The 9,353-nt window shown below is 38.8% G+C and overlaps 1 non-coding gene across 1 annotated transcript; it reads right to left on the reverse strand.

The window, feature by feature from the left end:
• Positions 1-2,197: 2,197 nt before the first annotated feature.
• On the reverse strand, positions 2,198-2,316 carry LOC145395986 (5S ribosomal RNA). The gene has a single exon (XR_013896713.1). It is a non-coding gene; the product is annotated as a 5S ribosomal RNA (ribosomal RNA).
• Between the last annotated feature and the right edge of the window lie 7,037 nt (positions 2,317-9,353).

Genomic DNA, 9,353 nt, shown 5'->3' on the forward strand with positions numbered 1-9,353 from the left:
GTAGAGAGTAAAGCGATGTCTTTCTCATCTGATTCCGTCCTCCCCTGCACAGGGCCAATTGCATCATTGACCCCCACAATAGTTCTGTCATTACTGCTCGGGAAAGGGCTCAGTGACTGAGTTGGTGTGTGGGAAATTGTAAACAGTAAACAGATATGCACAAGTGTCTTTTTTTTTTAATACGTAGGTGAAATGAAAGGTATTAATTAAGTTATATGTAGTAAGTGTTATGAATTAAGTGTTTTATTATAAGTTTTACAAGTGCATTGCAATAAGTGTTACTATTTATGGTTATTTGTGAAACAATGATTGGAAATACCTTGAGTAACTCTATCTGGTACAATGAAAGAAAACCACAAGTGCACAGGAGAAAGAAAATGGCCTGGCTGGCTGTAAGTAAATTCTTTCCCTCGTTACGTAGAAAATAATGGTGAATATGTGAGCAGAAGCATATTTGTGATGTGAAATATAGAAAACGTACATTGTGTATAACATTAGTAATATTTTCATGATGCCCCTGATTAGTACAAATTAGTCAATTTCTGTACAAGTAATTACCTCATACTCAATATACTGCATGAAACAGCCAGAGTATTTACTTCTCAAAGTGCAATTACCCGTAATTGTGGTGTCAAGTGCCGTAGTAGAGAGAAATTATTACAACTGATGCAAGAACTGAGTACAGAAAATCAAAGGGCTATTCTTTTCCTACACACCTACAGGGCACAGTGGTGACGTGAAATGGGCGGAAACACGGAAAATCAGTCATCTTTAACTTATCCTTACTCACTGATGGGACCACCTGGAGGCGTGGGCCTATTTTCGTATGAAAGAGGAAAAGTTGGTGAATCATATGTATCTTTAATTTTTTCTCTGACTATTATAGTTTGGCAGATATTACGGTTTGAAAATCACCAAAATCCCCTGCAGGGTGGAGTGGGTGACATTTGAAAACCCCCGGCGGGTGTGGGTTTAGCTCATTCAAGCTGCACGCTGCAAATAAGTTGCACCTGGAAGCCTGGATAGACCCTTGCAAACCTGACCAAGACCGCTACCCTGTCATCATTTGTCTTTCCGACACTACCTACTGTAGCTAAGTATCCTTAGAGATTTGGAGAAACTGAAATAAACTAACCATGATATGAGGATAATGAATAGGTAAGTTAGGGTAAGTTATACCCAGTCATTTAAGGAAACTCCTATTGCTCAGTTTAACTTTGGTGTTAGTGGATAGCCTCCAAAATGAGTTTATTTTATTAAAAAAAATTTCTGACATTTTGATGCCCAGAGTGAGGAGGGCAGATGTGTGCTGAGGCATTCTGCAGTTTCAAGGTTGGATTCGTGGGTTTGACTCCAAGCACGATAGAATGTCAGATACGGTAATGCATGTACCGATTTCTGAACGGATAAGCTGGTTCCCTTTCATATGATGAGCGGCTGTGTGCCGTGTTGGATTCGTGGGAAAGAAGCCTTACTATCCTTCTGAGGGGGAGTCCAATGGAATATTAGTGAACTAACTGCTTCTGTGCTCAGGGCAATTTAGTTGTTTATTCAGAAATATGATTGTTGGGACAAAAATATAACCCAAGTGATTTAACAACCCAAAGGAATAGCTAAAAAAAAAAAAAAAAAAAAAAAACTTCCATGAAATTTTCAAACTTTAAGGTGATCAACTGCTTCTGGGCTCAGGTAAATTTGTTGTTTATTTAGGGTTTCTGATTGTGGTCTAAAAGGTATAATGCAAGTGGTTTAAAAACAAAGGGGGAGAGGTTTAAAATAAAACTTTCTCCACAATCATCAAAATTTTAATTGCAAATATAGGAACTTAATGTGCAAATAAGGTAATCAGCCAAAATATCTATTTCCTTGTTAAAGGAGTTAACAAGTGGTGAGACACGATGAGTAGCAAAACCTATAAATAATTCTAAGGCAGTATTACAGGAAAAAACATTGTCAAATGAGAAATTAAGTAATCTTTCGAATATATTAAAAGACAGATGGACAAATTATGAAGAAAGTTATACTAATTAAGAAGCAGTTATTGTGAAGGAAGATAATGAAGATCTGTTGGAATCATTCATTCATTGCCAGACGCCATGTATCCCAAACGGAGTGGCCAAGGGCTTAGAGTTAACTGTTTTACAGGGAGGGACACTAATCCTCCACCAACCCCACTTGACACGTAGGGAGAACGTTATGCCAACAGCATCTGGTGTTCCCAGGCGGTCACCCATCCAAGTACTAACCAGACCCAACGTTGATTAACTTCGCTGATCGGACGGGAAGCAGTGTACTCAACATGGTATGGCCGAAGATCTGTTGGAATCAGAGACTACGAAATATGAAAGTATCTAATAGGAATGTATAACAATTGTAAAGTTGCTTGAAACAAAATTTGATAATACCACCACGGAAACTCGAGCTGTGGAACTGTGGAGTAAAGCCATACTACCAGAGATTACTCTCCCAGAGTTTGATGGGGAGCAAAGTTGAAGATCCTTTTGGGATACATGTAAATACTTAGTCCATGACAGAACAGACCTCTCTAATGTAAGTAAATTCTCCTATCAGTTAGGACAGGTCAAGGGCACGCCTTACAAACTGATAAGTAAATTACCTTTTGAAGAAAATAATTATGAGACGACTTTGACTCTCCTTAACCCGCCCCGTCCCGACCACTTTTTGACCACTGGTGCCCCCCAATCCCAACCATTTTTCGACCCTTTTTTTTTTTGCTAAAACTTTCGCTTTTGGTGAGAAACATCGAAAATTCATAGAGAAATCGCTCACCTGAAGTTTAAAATACTCATTACAGGTAGGAGAGCCTCCTTACCTTACTGGGTTTTCTATCAGGCTGGCACCAAAGAAAACGAGTTCTATGGGAGGATAACTATTTCACACCACTCATAAACAGTATTTATTTATTTACTGTTACGAATTTATATGTAGTACAAGAGTATATTGGTTTTCAAGCAGTAATATAGGCATTATAAGCATTGTTTCACTCACTAATACCTGACCTTTTTTTGCCACATTACCTGATCATCATTTCTAACTGTTTCTTCCTCTAATGCTATGTAAAGTTTGTCCTCCACATTGTCATTGATTGGGGAATCACTCTGGCCCTGAATTTCGTACCGTGGCATGACATGGCTATACTGGCCAGGTCACTGATAACAGGTGAATTGCTGAGACAATGGCATGCAGGGGGGGGGGAGGAGGTCATGTTGGGTAAGGCATTGTCTCTGCCTGGCATCTTGTTGAGGAAGGTGTCCCGTGTATACGTACCAAAAATGACTCGCGAAAATTGAAAATTGTGGAAATTATGAACCTTGCAATTGCAGGACGTTGAAGTACGTCCCCGGGATTAACTGTGACAAAACGTGAGGACGTGGAAGTACGTCCTCGGGACGCCGTGGGTTAAACAGAATTACGAGTATAGGGAGCACGTCATTACCCAGTAACCGAAGACTAATTGAATTACCTATACCTGAACATGACTTTGATTCCCTTGGAAAACTTTCGGATTGCAGTGAGTTGTAATTTAAAAGCTTTAGGTACTAACAAAGATATAAAAGCAGCAGATTGGGTGGTTTCTAGAATTGTATCTTAAGAGTTTCTGCCAAGAACCAAGGATGCATTGTATGGTAGTTACTGAAAGAATCATTTCTCCTGTGGGGAGATTGAGAAGGGCTTAATGCAACTCTGCAAACATTTGCAAGGTACAGTGAAGCCTGCTGAAAGTAAATAGAAGGTTGAATTAAAGGAAAGAACCACTAACCAACTGGCTGTGAAACCTGTGAGGTTCATTTAAACCTGTAAATAAAGAAGAGGTCGGCACCTTTATTAGCTCCTTAAAATCTGAAGAGAGATTACCTAGGACAAGGAATGGACAAGCGGATGATAATAAGGAGCCAAAAACTTCCATGGTAAAGGACAGGAAAGGATGTGTGTTTTGTAGAAACAACATACCAGTGTATTTTGTCAACGTTATCCTAATTGGGGGTGTTGTATGATTTGTATGAATTCAGGACACATCCACAGACTGAAGAGTAAATTAAATCTTTGTTTCAAGTGCAAAAGGGGTAATCATCATAGTGCTTTGTGCCCAAGGATGGTTAAGTATGAGGTTTCTAAACCCGCAAGTGACAATATCACTGTTGCAAAAGCAAACTCTCCAGTAACAATGCCAGCTGCAGTTCTAATTGCAGATGTGAAGAAGTATATCAGCATGTTTATATATATATATATATATATATATATATATATATATATATATATATATATATATATATATATATATATATATAGGTGCACAGAAAACCGTCGTTTCTGCTGATATTGTAAAGAAATTAATGTTGCCCATTACAGGCAAAGTAAATCTAGTCACTACAGGGTTTTTATCTACTAAGGAAGCATAATCCTTTGACATAGTTAGACCTTTAATAAAATCTGACAGATATAAATGCAGTATAACATCAGCTGTACTGGATAAAATGGAAACAAGTATTTTTTTCAAAGGACTGAAGGAAACCTCTGATCATCTGCAAAACTTAGGGATAAGGTTGGCTAAACAGAATGTGAAATCAAATACTATGGATCCCATGAAAATGATTACTGAGTCAGATTACTGTGGAAGGTTCTAAATAGTCCTGTACTTTCAAGAAGAATGTAATACAGTTGTTCAAGAGTCCTAGAGGTAGCCTTATTATGGGTCAATTGCTTTTTCTAATGCAATCCAGAGGATAGGCCAAATTAGTAGACTCAGTCTTTGTTACCCTCACACAGGCATTGATGGTAGCTAGAGTAGGTGCAGAATTAGAACCTGCTCAAATAAATGACTTACTGAATGAGAACAATGAACCTGTACACAAATTGTGGGGCTTGGATACTTTGGGAATACATCCTGCAGAACCAACCCCTGAAGAGAAAATAGCTATGGATATTTATAATCAGTCCGTGGAATTTAAAGATGGACAGTACTGGGTTGGATTACCATGGAAGCTAAACCATTCGGATTTGCCAAAAAATTACCAGGCAGTTAAGGCTCAGTTAAATTTTCATCTAAGGAAGTTGAGAGACAACCCAGAATTCTAACAATATATGATAATATAAAGCAACAATTGAAGAATAAATATATAGAAGAAGTAGACCTCCCTGTTAATCAAAAGAATGGACATTGTTCACCACATCATGCTGTAAGCAAGGATTTTGTAACAACTCCCACAAGGATAGTTTTTAATTGTAGTAGTAAAGCATCCAAACGATTAGCTAGCTTGAACAACTGCCTATACTTTGGACCTACACTATGAGATTAGTTGAAGAATATGTTATTAAGATTTAGAGAGAAACTTTATGTTTATACAGCAGACATTAGTAAGGCTTCTCTCAGAATAGGATTTTGGGAGGAGGATAGGAAATTTTAAAAATTGCTCCGGCATCAAGACCCACAAAATGAGGATGGTCCTTTGAATACCTACTGTTTCCGATCGGTGCTCTTTGGCTCTTGTGCTAGTCCTTTTCTACTATGCAGCACTTTGAAGCATCATTTTGAAAATGCCAAATGCCCAGAAATAGGGCAGGCCTTCTATGTGGATAACTTACAAGGTGTTGCTGATACAGAGAGGGAAGTATTGAAGGCAAATGAAGTACCCAATTCCGAATGTGAGAAGGCAAATTTGTCGTTACCGACCTGGACTACAAATTCACCACTCTTAACCCGCGCCGTCCCGAGGACGTACTTCCACGTTCTCACGTTTTGTCACAGCTAATCCCGAGGACGTACTTCAACATCCTGCAATTGCAAGGTTCATAATTTCCACAATTTTCAATTTTCGCGAGTCATTTTTGGTACGTATACACGGGACACCTTCCTCAACAAGATGCCAGGCAGAGACAATGCCTTACCCAACATGACCTCCTCCCCCCCCCTGCAAGCCTTTTTCTCAGCAATTCACCTGTTATCAGTGACCTGGACAGTATAGCCATGTCATGCCACGGTACGAAATTCAGGGCCAGAGTGATTCCCCAATCAATGACAATGTGGAGGACAAACTTTACATAGCATTAGAGGAAGAAACAGTTAGAAATGATGATCAGGTAGTGTGGCAAAAAAAGGTCAGGTATTAGTGAGTGAAACAATGCTTATAATGCCTATATTACTGCTTGAAAACCAATATACTCTTGTACTACATATAAATTCGTAACAGTAAATAAATAAATACCGTTTATGAGTGGTGTGAAATAGTTACTCTCCCATAGAACTCGTTTTCTTTGGTGCCAGCCTGATAGAAAACCCAGTAAGGTAAGGAGGCTCTCCTACCTGTAATGAGTATTTTAAACCTCAGGTGAGCGATTTCTCTATGAATTTTCGATGTTTCTCACCAAAAGCGAAAGTTTTAGCAAAAAAAAAAAAAAAGAGTCGAAAAATGGTCGGGATTGGGGGGTACCAGTGGTCAAAAAGTGGTCGGGACGGGGCGGGTTAAGGAACAGAACACAAGAGGACTTTCCTAATAATGACATTCTCAACACTCAAAATGTGTTAGGTCTTAACTGTGATACAAGGGCTGATGAAATAAGTTTAAAACCAATTAAATTTTCTGATGTAACACTTGCCAAGATGCCCATGTTTAGTCAGGTCTCCATGTTGATTTGACCCATTAAGATTGGTCAGCCCCATAGTTATTAGGGGCAATGTTTAGTACAAGAGGCTTGGTGAGAAAAGTTGGTCTGGGACACTGAATTAGGTGAGAGGTATGTTGAACAATGGGGACAGATTAGAAAGGAATTTGAAAAATCATCAAGCATGTGTATTCCCAGGCAAATAAACAGTAACTAGCAGTCACATTTGCATATATTTTTCGATGCTCCTCAAAAGGCATATGGGACAGTAGCTTATTGTGCAACAGGAGGTTATAGAAAATTATGTCCAAAGCCAGAGTTGCACCAAGTAAAGGAAGTATCCTGCCTGAAATGGATTTGGCTTCCATAGAAGTAGGAACTAAATTGACCAGGTATTAATCCACTACTCTTGACATCACTTTTAGGATATTTATGTGTGGACTGACAGTGAGATTTGTCTTTTCAGGATAGGAAAGGAGGACAGTAATATTCCTTTCATCCGTAATAAAGTGAAGGCTATTAAAGAACCATCTTCCATATTCAAATTTATGCATGTATCCCCCAATCAAAACCCAGCTGAACTTCTCTCGAGATGCTAGACAGTGAAGAGAATGATTTTGGTTTAAGGGTCCTGAATGGTTACTTACTAAAGAATGGGCTGAGCAGAAACAGTGTAATACTGCTGAGGTTAGTGTTGTAATCCTGGATCCTGTAGTACGTGAGCCAGATGTGATAGACATCAGAAGATTTTCAACAATAAGACAACTCCTTAACACTACTAAATTAGTTGTAAAACTTTAAAATTAGAAGGTGGGGTTTGAGGAGTTTGATCCCATGGAATGTTGGGTGAAAAAGTTGTAAAAGAAATTTTATGTAGAGACTTTTGGCCTTTTATGCCAAGACACTGCCAGCAATAAAAAGCTGATTAGAGATTTATGATTATTCTTAGACAGAAAGGGTCTAATCAGATGCCGTGGCAGAGTAGTAAAGGTTGCTTTGCATCTCCAAACATCCTGTACTGTTACCCAAAGGTGATTTTTTTTGTACACTTACTTGTTAAGGAAGCCCATGAGTTAACTCTTCATGGAGGTGTGCCACAGACTTTGGCCCGGGTCCAAGACAGGTATTTGATTCCTAGGGATAGACAGGTTGTAAAGAAATATATCAAGAGTTGCATTATATGTAGAAGGTAAGAACAACGACCATATGATTATCCAGGACCACCTCCTTTAACAAAGGATAGGGTAAATGTAAGTCGATCCTTCAAAATAAGTGGCGTTGATTACACTGGGGCTGTAACTGTTACACGTGAGGGAACTCCCCATAAGGTGATTATATGTTTGTTTACTTGCATTTATAATAGGGCAGTCCATCTACAAATGGCAGAAGATTTAAGTTCTGTGTCATTCCTGAACGAATTAAGAAGATTTGCAACTAGATTTTGTCTGGGTAAAATAATAAGCGACAACAGAACAAATTTCGTTGGAGCATCACCTCGAATTTTAAGCATAGTGAATTACCCAAAGGTTAAGTCTACGCCTGGAATCCAAAATTGTACCTGGCAGTTCATAGCTCCTTGAGCACCATGGCAGAATGGATTCGCTGAAAGAATGATTGGTATTGTGAAGAGCTGCCTTAATAAAACCTTACACAGAACTAAGATCACTAGAGAAGAGCTGAGAACAGTGATAACTGAAACTGAGGCTTGAATTAATGATAGACCATTGACCTGTCTGGATGATAATAGTCGTAGTGTATCTGTTGAAGCCTTGACACCAGCTCAAACGTTGTATGGCTGAAATCTCTTTCTGGTGACTTGTGTTGATATCCAGGAAGAAGTAGATGATCCCATCAAAGAGAAAAATGAACTAGGACATCTGCGTGAGGGATATCAACGTTTGAAAAAAGTATTGGACATCTGGAATTCACAGGGGGCGAAGATTATCTTTTGAGCCTAAGAGGATGGTTTTATGGGGCTCAAGCTGCCAGTTACAAGTTAGTCATAAACATAGATGTGGTCTTAGTAAAAACAGACCAACCAGGTTCCTAGTGGCCATTAGCTAAAGTCATCTCCTCTCATCCAGATTTGGAGGGGATGCTGAGACTTGTAAAAATTAAATGTAGGTGACATGCCAACATAAAAAAATTGATAAATTTGGTGCCCCTTGAGTTAACGGCTATCCCTTAGACTATGAATGATGGAGAACAGTTGGGTCAAGATGCGCGACCTACAAGTGCCACTGCACAGGGTTCTCGAGACTTGTGGAGAGATCTACTGGCTAGGGGTCACATTACATGATACAGCGTATCATTCTTGGACCAGTCCCCAAACTGTGGAAACTATTTTCCCCCAGAGCGAGGTATCCTGTGTTTAGCAGGAAAATGTCCCTGTTGAAAGTGGAGGAAAATTCCAGAGAATCTTTACTGAAAACTGAAGCAGGTTACTAAATCAGGAATTTGCTTTAATTCCTAGTTAGTAAGCCTTACTATTAATAAATTAGATGCTACTGCATTTAACTTTTATGGACAACTATATTGTAAATACGTGCATAAATACTTAGGAAGTTTCCACTGTACCTAACTGCGCCTGCCTGTTGTGGTGACGTGGAAAATGGGAGAAGGTATTACATATTAATGTACATAAAATGAATATTTGATCTTATTCTTCTTTGAAAATACTGTAAGACTAATTTGCTAAGTTAGGCCTTGTTTGGATTTAATTGTAATCAAAT

Source organism: Coenobita brevimanus, chromosome 33 (genome assembly GCF_032717465.1).
Source record: "Coenobita brevimanus isolate Jiangsu-jjx chromosome 33, ASM3271746v2, whole genome shotgun sequence".
Classification (NCBI taxonomy): Eukaryota; Metazoa; Arthropoda; class Malacostraca; order Decapoda; family Coenobitidae; genus Coenobita; species Coenobita brevimanus.